The following is a 10,820-nucleotide window of genomic DNA, read 5'->3' on the forward strand; positions in this document are numbered from 1 at the left end:
GCCTTCTTGCAGCCAAAAACCTCTGATCTCGCTTTTGATGATGTAAGGTTGGGCATTCAGACCTTGCTTCACCTGCTTTTCACCAAATATAGTCGGACATTCACACCTTCTTGCAGCCGAACACTTCCGCTCCACCTTTTAGTTTTCTATGTGGCATTCACACCTTTTTTTTCACCGCATTTTATAAAAACACCACAGGAACACCGTATTGAGGCTTTGTTCTGACCGCTCATTCGGTGTCGCATTTCTTTCAAGCAATTCTCCTGGTTAGCCCGCACTCGGCTTGCTCCCAGAGCCGTGTTAAAGTCTACTTCGCATTCACTCTCTTTTCTCAGCAGACTAAAAGAAAGTTTCATCTTAGGCTCCCTGAAACTTCCATCCTGCACCGCTGTTTGCTTTTTCACAAGAGCAGAGGAGAGCGCACCGTTCCCAGGGGCACTACAGTACCGGGTCGATGCTTGGAGTGAACGGAGCAAGCTCCTTTTTCAACTCCTATTGATACAAATCCATTTAATATGTAGTCCTCGCATAGAGGACACATCAGACATTAAACTGATAAGAACAGATACTACACTTGATCTTAGCCAAAAGGCCGAGAAGCGATAACTGTCCACTGGTTCACGTCCGAGGGCCCTTCCTGGCACAATGCGCACTTGTAGCGGTGTTCTTTTTATGGCCATAGTGTCACTTTGCACCTCGGCCCACCCGCTGCACTGAGCACTCTTCAGCCCTTTTAAATGGTATAACTTTACACTACCGCACGCTCCAGCGAGCACCATTCAAGCAACAACTTTGCACTCCAGCTTCGAACATTGGCACAGTCGCAACAAGTAAGGCGACTCTACTCAGAGAAGTCACTCTGCACAGTAATAAGATTTCTTTTGCACAGACAGAAAGGGCTTCATCCGCAAAGGTAAAGGCTGCCAAAAATAGAAACAACTCATTAGTGCTGCTCAACGTTGTACTTTGCAGTAAAAGAAAGAACAAATCTAAAGATTCAGGAATCCGAGAATAAGCTTACTTCCATGAGTTCTTCACGATTTCGGATTTTGCTATAAAATGAATTCCTTCACTCAAACTAAATTAAAACTGCTAAACCGCTAATCTGTTACATGCAAGGCAGATGTCAAATTCACCGAAATAGGATCTAAGGGTATTTGGCCAATCGAGCTGTAGCAGCTTCGGTAAAAGAGTATAAGTTGAAGAGTTTGTGAATAAAGGTGTGCGCACACATAGTGAGTTGTAGGAAAATAGGCAGGGAGCAATGCCGGCTGGGGTATAGGTTCTTGTATGTTGTCTGACTGTTTGATTTGAATGTGTTGTGTAAGTGTCCTGTTGAATGTTACATGTTTGGGCTTTGACACGCTTCACTGTGGTTGTTAACTGTGTGGTGTGTCCTGAAATGTTATATGTTTGGGCTGTGTGACATGCTTAATGCTTTTCAGTAGCAACCCACTTATTGATATATAGCAACTGACAACATAAGAAGTCCGGACATACTTTGATAGTAGTTGTAGAAGTATCCTTATTGATAATAGATAAACTAATTCATAGTGATAGAACAGTAGATGAACAGGTGCCTGCACATGTCTCATGAAAATAAAATGGGTGTATGATTGCTGACGGCAGAGCAATACTGCCAAACTTATGAGTTCTTGTGGCAAACTTGATTCAGTGTCTTGACGTGTATACGCTGTTTCGCTGACTTGTCACAAGAAACAAAGTGTGTTTGATAAGATCCGACCATTTTATTACGGGAGGATCAGTATGTATGGATTCTGATGTGACTGATAAACTCATTCGTATCTTAAGCATAATCTAATACGTGAGACAACGCCCTGGCACACAATCAAAAAAAAAAAAGAGAGAGCGGTTTTGTGTCCCCACAGTCCATAATGTAGAAAAGAGAGAAAAAAGCCTTTCTGATTTGTTGTGTGTGCTCACAGTGCAGAGTGTAGAGAAAAGAGAGAAAAGAAAGCCGTTTTGGTGTCACGGGTGTTGTGACTTACACACACACATTTCTGAATTGAGAAAGGAAATTATTTTAGAGGAAGCACTAGAGTTTAGATCCCACATTTGTTGATAGGCATTCATTTAATTTTTCTTTTAATCAGTTTTAAAGTGAATACTAACTGAGAAATGAAAAAGGTGAAGAGTTTAGAAGCTTGGTTCAAGAGCAAAACTTGGTTTATGATCAGCTGAGTCTCTAAACAGAACAGCAAAGGGCTTCATCGAACATTTAAAAAAGATTCAGATTGTTAGAATATCCAGAATTTATAGGAATGGTGGTGATTACTCTTATTTTCTAGAATGGAAATAACTGCACCATGTCTGTTTTATGAATTTAAGGGGCTAAAAAGTTTTGTTCTCGTTTTTCTATGATTAACCGAATGTATGTGAGAGTCCAAACAGACAGAAGGGTTACGGCCGAGCGCTGGACCCTCCAAAAAAGATGAGACAGGCTGGACCCGTGCCATGCTAGTTAAGGCCTGCCTGTGGATTACAGGTTCTTTAAACTCTCACACACACAAACTCACACACGTTCGCACACATACACCCATACACACACACATTCTTGAACTTGCTGCAAGATTAAACCTTTGCATTAACTGACTCCAGCAACTCTGAGTCTCATTGAGAGACTTTTCTCAACAATTGGGTCCTCAAACCAGATCTCAAAGTTTTTTCCGCTGTCCAGGGTCGGAGCTGAAACCGTGCACGGGGGAGTCCAGTACTCCTAATGAAAGACCCCCTGCTGAATTGCGGTAATTAGGGGCCAGTGTCCACTGAAAGGGGGAAAAAGGGACGAGATCGTACTTTTGAATCAATGGCCAGAAGCCATTGGCAGTGCAGGCATCAACAATAATGGTGTTATTTCACCCATTAACACTTAAGGTACCTCATGCAGTGGCTGTGATATGGTTACTTAACAAAATATCTTTACCAGACATCTCTCCTACATAACAGTTCTTCTTTCACAGCCACACCTTGTTGTCGAGAGATCTGCTACACTTAATCCATCCACACTGCTACCTACCCCACAGATGGAAAGCCAGAAATAACCATCAGTGTTTTACCCAGGCCAGACTTAACTGATATACGTTATGAAAATGCAGAAATAACTATATTTATTCAACAGATCAAGGAAAAAAACCCTGATGGCACAAATGCTACAGGATTTGCAGTAGTAACAGAAACTGAAGTTTTCTTAAAACAACCACTACCAAAAAATTACTCTGTTCAAGCAGTCGAATTGGTAGCTTTAACTGAAGCTTGTAAATTAAATAACAAAAAGGTTGTTAACGTTTACACTGACAGTCAGTATGCCTTCTCAACTGTACATGTGTTAACACAGCATTGGGAAAACAGGTATGTTGACATCCACAGCTAAATGTATAAACTACAAATATTTTAGCATTATTAGATGTTATTCAATTGCCATCTACAATAGACTCGTATGAATGACCGGAAGGAAAACCATACTGCCAAAGAATTTGTTTAAATATGCTGCAGTATTGAGCCACGGACCATGTCATGTCTCAACAGGAGGGATGGAAGCAATAATGAACCAGGTTTTTACAGCATATGGTTTTACTAATTATTAAAAACATTTTTTTAGAATAAATAAATGAATAAAGTTTTGTCTAGCAGGTCAAATATGTGCAAAATACATTCCACAGGGCAATCTAAGACCAAAACGAAGATAATTCCCTAAGCCAGTGTATCTTTTTCAACATATTTGTTTGGATTTCATTATTTCATTATTTTGTAGATTTCATTGAACTAAATTAATGTTAAGGGAAACGATTCTGCTCAGTGACAACAGAGGTTTTTACCAAATGGTCTGAAATATTTCCATGTGCACAAGCAGATGCACTCTCAGTAGCAAAATCACACGTAAAATAACTCATTTCTAGATTTGAAATTCCTGAAAAGATCTTCAGTGATAATTTGACACACTTTGTAAACAATGTCATCTCACTGATGGCAAAGAACTTAAAATAGACCTTAGAAACCACTGTGATATAGAAGGTTTCGCTAACACATTGGAATTGTTTTACTATTTACATATGCATGTGCAGTGAAGAATTGCTTGCTGCTGATAAATGCAAAGAAGAACAGCTTACACATAAATGCTCACATATAGGCTGCTGAATGCAATGAAGACCTGCTTATCCAGTAAAGTTCAATGTCAATGTGTAATATTCAATTAGGATTTGCAAAACAGTGAAGTTAAACAATGAATGGGTCCATAGTCGGTATGAGAAGACTACAGGAATATTTACCTGGGTGTACGTTCAAACAGAGATGAGAAAATTGCGATAAATTATTGTTTGTTTGTTTGTTAGTATGTATATGAATGTTATGTGTATAAACTGTGTTGAGTTGTAGTTACTCAGTAGTGTCTCAGTGAAACAACCGACGGGGGAAGCCTTGCGGTGACAACAAAAGCAGTGTTTTACTGATCAGTCAAGTTGCTCCAGTGTACTCCATACAAACTGGTTGGCTACTGAAGGGATAGAAAATGGGGAATACTTGTTTTAAAGCAAACAAGGAATTAGATGGGAAAAATACATGTTTTAACGGGACCCAGACAATATTAAATACTCAGACAGATGGGAGAAGAAGTGTAGTTTTGTAGGAAATCACAAAATTATTACATAAAATGAGTGAAATCAATTGAAGAATGCCTTTCTGAAGAGCTGTTTACCACAGATGAGCAGCTTTGCGACCAAGCACATTGTAGATCGCTTTACTGCCAAAATGATCTAGTTTAATGGATTGGTTTAGACATTTATAACAGCATTTTAAGAACAAAGAGAGAAACAAAAAGGGACAACGCTTCATGGTGGAAGGTGATGTATAAATAACTGTGTATATGATGAAGGAGAGACCATTTGAGCAGCACAGCCATTTCGCAGCACAGGGACAGCAGTCCAAGTTAAAGGATCTCCCATGTGGTATCACCTGTCACACTGTGTCAAGGCATCAAAAGAAGAAAAAATCACCAAACTCAAGGACAAAGAGACGAAGACTCCGGTGAACGAAGAGAGAGGACTTACAAACCAGAAATACAAAAGGATGCTCGATATCAAGATCCAGAAGAAGAGGCTAACAATGCCACGAACACTTACGATGCTGGGAATGATGCCAGCAATGAACAGAGAAGAAGATTCAGTGTCATCAATCTGCAACACGTGCCTCTAATGAGGGGGTGAATATAGAATCCTCAACGATTACAACGTCTCTGGGAACTGTGACAACAACAAGGTTTAAACCATTTTGATATATATTGTAACCTATTGGCTAAGGAATAGTGCTGAAAATGAGGTAAATCTAATCCACCACTGTCCTTGGTCTTCTGTAGGGTTTTTAAACTAATACGTGGTGGTTTGTTTTTCCACAGAAATTTGGAGATGCATGAATCTAGTGACTTAAACCAAGTAGCAGATGGTTTTATGGGGATCATTGAGAACAAATAGTTAACTTTTGGTAGTATCATCATTTTAATGGTTGTAACTCTCCCCATAAGTGATATAGGTAAGGACTTCCAACGAGAGAGATCGTCCTCTACTCTCTTTACTAATTGCACATAATCCATCTGTACTTATCAGTTTAATATGTGATATGTCTATGCAAGGACTACATATTAAATGGATTTTTATCAATAGGAGTTGAAAAAGGAGCTTGCTCCGTTCACTCCAAGCATCGACCCGGTACTGCAGTGCCGCTGGGAACGGTGCGCTCTCCTCTGCTCTTGTGAAAAAGCTAACAGCGGTGCAGGATGGAAGTTTCTTTCAGTCTGCTGAGAAAAGAGAGTGAATGCGAAGTAGACTTTAACACGGCTCTGGGAGCGAGCCGAGTGCGGGCTAACCAGGAGAAATGCTTGAAAGAAACGCGACACCGAATGAGCGGTCAGAACAAAGCCTCAATACGGTGTTCCTGTGGTGTTTTTATAAAATGCGGTGAAAATAAAGGTGGGAATGCCCCATAGAAAACTAAAAGGTGGAGCGGAAGTGTTCGGCTGCAAGAAGGTGTGAATGTCCGACTATATTTGGTGAAAAGCAGGTGAAGCAAGGTCTGAATGCCCAACCTTACATCATCAAAAGCGAGATCAGAGGTTTTTGGCTGCAAGAAGGCCATAGTTTGCCAAAAGCGGGTAAGGTGCGAATGACCGACTAAATATCAACAAAAGTGGGGGCGGAGGTCTTCGGATGCAAGTGGGTGTGAATATCCCACCATACAAGTATGGTGGAGAGGAAGCTGTGAATGGCCGACCATAGTTTGCAAAAAGCGGGTGAGAAAAGGTGCGAATGTCCAACCATACATGATCGAAACAGGGTGTTTGGCTGCGACAAGGTGTGAATGTCCACCCATAATTAATGAAAAGCGGGCAACAAGTAGGTTCGAATGCCATACCATACATCATCAAAAGCAGGAGTGGATGTGTTTGGCTACAAGAATGTTTGAATGTCCGAGCATAGTTTGTAAAAAGCGGGTAAGAAAAGGTTCGAATGCCCGAACATACACCATCAAAAGAGGGAGCGGAGGTGTTCCGCTGTAAGACGGTGTGAATGTCCGACCATAGTTGGTAAAAAGTGGGTATGAAAAGGTGCGAATGCCCAAATTCGGCTGCAAAAAACTGTGTTCGGCTGCAAAAAGGTGTGAATGTTCGACTAAAGTTTGTAAAAAGCGGGTAAGACAAGGTGCGAATGCCTGACAATGTATGATCAAAAGCGGGAGCGGAGGTGTTCAGCTGCAAGAAGGTCTAAATGTCCATAATTAATTGCTAGAAAACATGAAAGAAAATTTTCGAAAATCAATCCGCACATGATCATAAGTGGGAGAGGAGGTGTTCAGCTGCAAGAAGGTGTGAATATCCTACCATAATTGCTGAAAAATGTGTTAGAAACGGTAAGAATCCCGGACCATACCTCATCAAAAGCTAGAGAGGTGGTGTTCGGCTACAAGTAGGTGTGAATGTCTGACTAAAGTTCAAATATATTAACAAAAGCGGGAGGAGAGGTCATCGGATGAGTGGTTGAGAATTTCCAACCATAATCTATAAAATGCGGTGAAAAAAAAGGTGTGATAGAAACCTAAAAGGTGGAGCGGAAGTGTTCGGCTGCAAGAAGGTGTGAATGTCCATCTATAGTTGGTGAAAAGCAGGAAAAGCAAGGTCTGAATGCCCAATCTTACATCATCAAAAGCGAGATCAGAGGTGTTTGGCGGCAAGAAAACGGGTAAGGTGTGAATGACCGACTAAATATCAACAAAAGTGGGGGCGGAGATCTTCGGATGCAAGTGGGTGTGAATATCCCACCATACAAGTATGGTGGAGCGGAAGCTGTGAATGGCCGACCATAGTTTGCAAAAAGCGGGTGAGAAAAGGTGCGAATGTCCAACCATACATGATCAAAACAGGGAGCGGAGGTGTTTGGCTGTGACAAGGTGTGAATGTCCACCCATAATTAATGAAAAGCGGGCAACAAGTAGGTTCGAATGCCCAACCATACATCAACAAAAGCAGGAGTGGATGTGTTTGGCTACAAGAAGGTTTGAATGTCCGAGCATAGTTTGTAAAAAGCGGGTAAGAAAAGGTGCGAATGCCCGACAAAGTATGATCAAAAGAGGGAGTGGAGGTTTTCGGCTACAAGGTTTGAATGTACGACCATAGTTTGTAAAAAGCGGGTAAGAAAAGGTGCAAATGCCCGAACATACACCATCAAAAGAGGGAGCGGAGGTGTTACACTTGAAAGACGGTGTGAATGTCCGACCATAGTTGGTAAAAAGTGGGTAAGAAAAGGTTCGAATGCCCGAATATATACCATCAAAAGCGGAAGCGGAGGTGTTCGGCTGCAAGAAGGTGTGAACGTCCGACCAAAGTTTGTAAAAAGCAGTTAAGAAAAGGTTCGAATATCCAACCAAACATAATCAAAAGTGGGAGCAGAGCTGTTCGACTGCAAGTAGGTGTGAATATCCACCCATAATTCCTGAAAAATGGGTAAGAAAAGGTGCGAATGCCCAACCATACATCATCAAAAGAAGAAGTGGATGTGTTCTGCTACAAGAAGGTTTGAATGTCCGACCATAGTTTGTAAAAAGCGGGTAAGAAAAAGTTCGAATGCCCGAACATACACCATCAAAAGAGGGAGCGGAGGTGTTCCGCTGTAAGATGCTGCGAATGTCCGACCATAGTTGGTAAAAAGCGGGTAAGAAAAGGTTAAAAAACCGGACTGTACACAATCAATAGCGGGAGCGGAGTTGTTCGGCTACTAAAAGGTGTGAAAGTCCGACCATGGTTTGTAAAAAGCGGGTAAGAAAAGGTGCGAATGCCGGACAATGTATGATCAAAAGAGGGAACGGAGGTGTCATATTATTATTATTATATATCATATGTCATATGTCATAAACTGCTTTGTCATATTTTTCAGCAAGTATGGTCGGACATTCACACCTACTCACAGCCGAACACCTCCGCTCCCGCATTTGATGGTGTATAGTCGGGCATTCTCACCATTTCTCATCAGGTTTTTGCAAATTATGATCTGACATTCACACCTGCTTTTGATGATGTATGGTTGGGCATTCGCACCTTTTTTTACCCATTTTTCAGGAATTATGGGTGGACATTCACACCTTCTTGCAGCTGAACACCTCCTCTCCCGCATATGATCATGTGCGGTTTGATATTCGAAAATTTTCTTTCATGTTTTTTAGCAATTATTGATGGACATTGAGACCTTCTTGCAGCTGAACACCTCTGCTCCCGCTTTTGATGGTGTATAGTCGGGCTTCCGAGCCTTTTCTTCCCCGGTTTTTACAAATTATGGTTGGACATTCAGACCTTCTTGCAGCCGAAAACCTCCGCTCCCTCTTTTGATCATACATTGTCGGGCATTGACACCTTTTCTTAACCGCTTTTTACAAAACATGGTCGGACTTTCACACCTTCTTGTAGCCGAACACATCCCTTCCCGCTATTGATTGTGTACAGACGGCCATTTTAACCTTTTCTTACCCGCTTTTTACCAACTACGGTCGGACATTCACACCTTCTTATGGCGGAACACCTCCGCTCCCTCTTTTGATGGTGTATGTTCGGGCATTCGAACCTTTTCTTACCCGCTTTTAACAAACTATGCTCGGACATTCAAACCTTGTAGCCGAACACATCCAGTCCTGCTTTTGATGATGTATGGTTGGCCATTCGAACTTTTTCTTACCCGCTTTTTACCAACTACGGTCGGACATTCACACCTTCTTATGGCGGAACACCTCCGCTCCCTCTTTTGATGGTGTATGTTTGGGCATTCGAACCTTTTCTTACCCGCTTTTTACAAACTATGGTCAGACATTCAAACCTTCTTGTAGCCGAACACATCCAGTTCTGCTTTTGAGGATGTATGGTCGGACTTTCACACCTTTTAGTAGCCAAACCACTCCGCTCCCGCTATTGATTGTGTACAGTCGGGTATTTTAACCTTTTCTTACCCGCTTTTTACCAATTATGGTCGGACATTCACACCTTCTTACAGCGGAACACCTCCGCTCCCTGTTTTGATCATTTATGGTCTGGCAATACTACCTTTTCTTACCCGTTTTTGAGTAATTATGGCTGGACATTCACAGCTTCTTGCATCCGAACACCTCTTCTCTGCTTTTGATGATGAATAGTCCGGCATTCTTACCTTTTCTAACACATTTTTCAGTAATTATTGTCGGTCATTCACACCTTTCTCATCAGCTTTTTGCAAATTATGATCTGACATTCACACCTACTTGCAGCCGAACACCTCAGCTTCCGTTTTTGATGGTGTATATTTTGGCATTCGAACCTTTTCTTACCCACTTTTTACAAACTATGCTCGGACATTCACACCTTCTTGCAGCCGAACACATCCACTTCTGCTTTTTATGATGTATAGTTGGGCATTCACACCTTTTCTTACCCATTTTTCAGTAATTATTGGTTGGAAATTCAGACCTTGCAGCCGAACACCTCCGCTCCCTCTTTTGATCATACATTGTCGGGCATTCGCACCTTGTCTTACCTGCGTTTTACAAACCATGGTCGGACTTTCACACCTTCTTGTAGCCGAACAACTCCGCTCCCGCTATTGATTGTGTACAGTCGGGTATTTTAACCTTTTCTTACCCGCTTTTTACCAATTATGGTCGGACATTCACACCGTCTTACAGCGGAACACCTCCGCTTCCAATTTTGATGGTGTATGTTCGAGCATTCGAACTTTTTCTTACCCACTTTTTACAAACTATGGTCGGACATTCAAACCTTCTTGTAGCAGAACACATCCACTTCTTCTTTTGATGATGTATGGTTGGGCATTCGCACCTTTTCTTACCCATTTTTCAGGAATTATGGGTGGAAATTCACACCTACTTGCAGTCGAACAGCTCTGCTCCCACTTTTGATTATGTTTGGTTGGATATTCGAACCTTTTCTTAACTGCTTTTTACAAACTTTGGTCGGACGTTCACACCTTCTTGCAGCCGAACACCTCCGCTTCCGCTTATGATGGTATATATTCGGGCATTCGAACCTTTTCTTACCCGCTTTTTACCAACTATGGTCGGACATTCGCACCATCTTACAGCGGAACACCTCCGCTCCCTCTTTTGATGGTGTATGTTCGGGAATTCGCACCTTTTCTTACCCGCTTTTTACAAACTATGGTTGGACATTCAAACCTTCTTGTAGCCGAAAACCTCCACTCCCTCTTTTGATCATACATTGTCGGGCATTCGCACCTTTTCTTACCCGCTTTTTGCAAACTATGCTCGGACATTCAAACCTT

The 10,820-nt window shown here is 41.7% G+C and overlaps 1 non-coding gene and 1 pseudogene across 1 annotated transcript; one reads left to right on the forward strand and one right to left on the reverse strand.

Annotated features, from left to right (window-relative positions):
* Positions 1–413: 413 nt before the first annotated feature.
* On the reverse strand, positions 414–604 carry LOC140286433 (U2 spliceosomal RNA). Its single transcript, XR_011911245.1, has one exon. It is a non-coding gene; the product is annotated as a U2 spliceosomal RNA (small nuclear RNA).
* A 4,970-nt stretch (positions 605–5,574) lies between these two features.
* On the forward strand, positions 5,575–5,751 carry LOC140286436 (U2 spliceosomal RNA; annotated as a pseudogene).
* Positions 5,752–10,820: the final 5,069 nt, after the last annotated feature.

Source organism: Leuresthes tenuis, unplaced genomic scaffold (genome assembly GCF_036924035.1).
Source record: "Leuresthes tenuis unplaced genomic scaffold, fLeuTen1.0.hap1 SCAF_94, whole genome shotgun sequence".
NCBI classification, from domain to species: domain Eukaryota; kingdom Metazoa; phylum Chordata; class Actinopteri; order Atheriniformes; family Atherinopsidae; genus Leuresthes; species Leuresthes tenuis.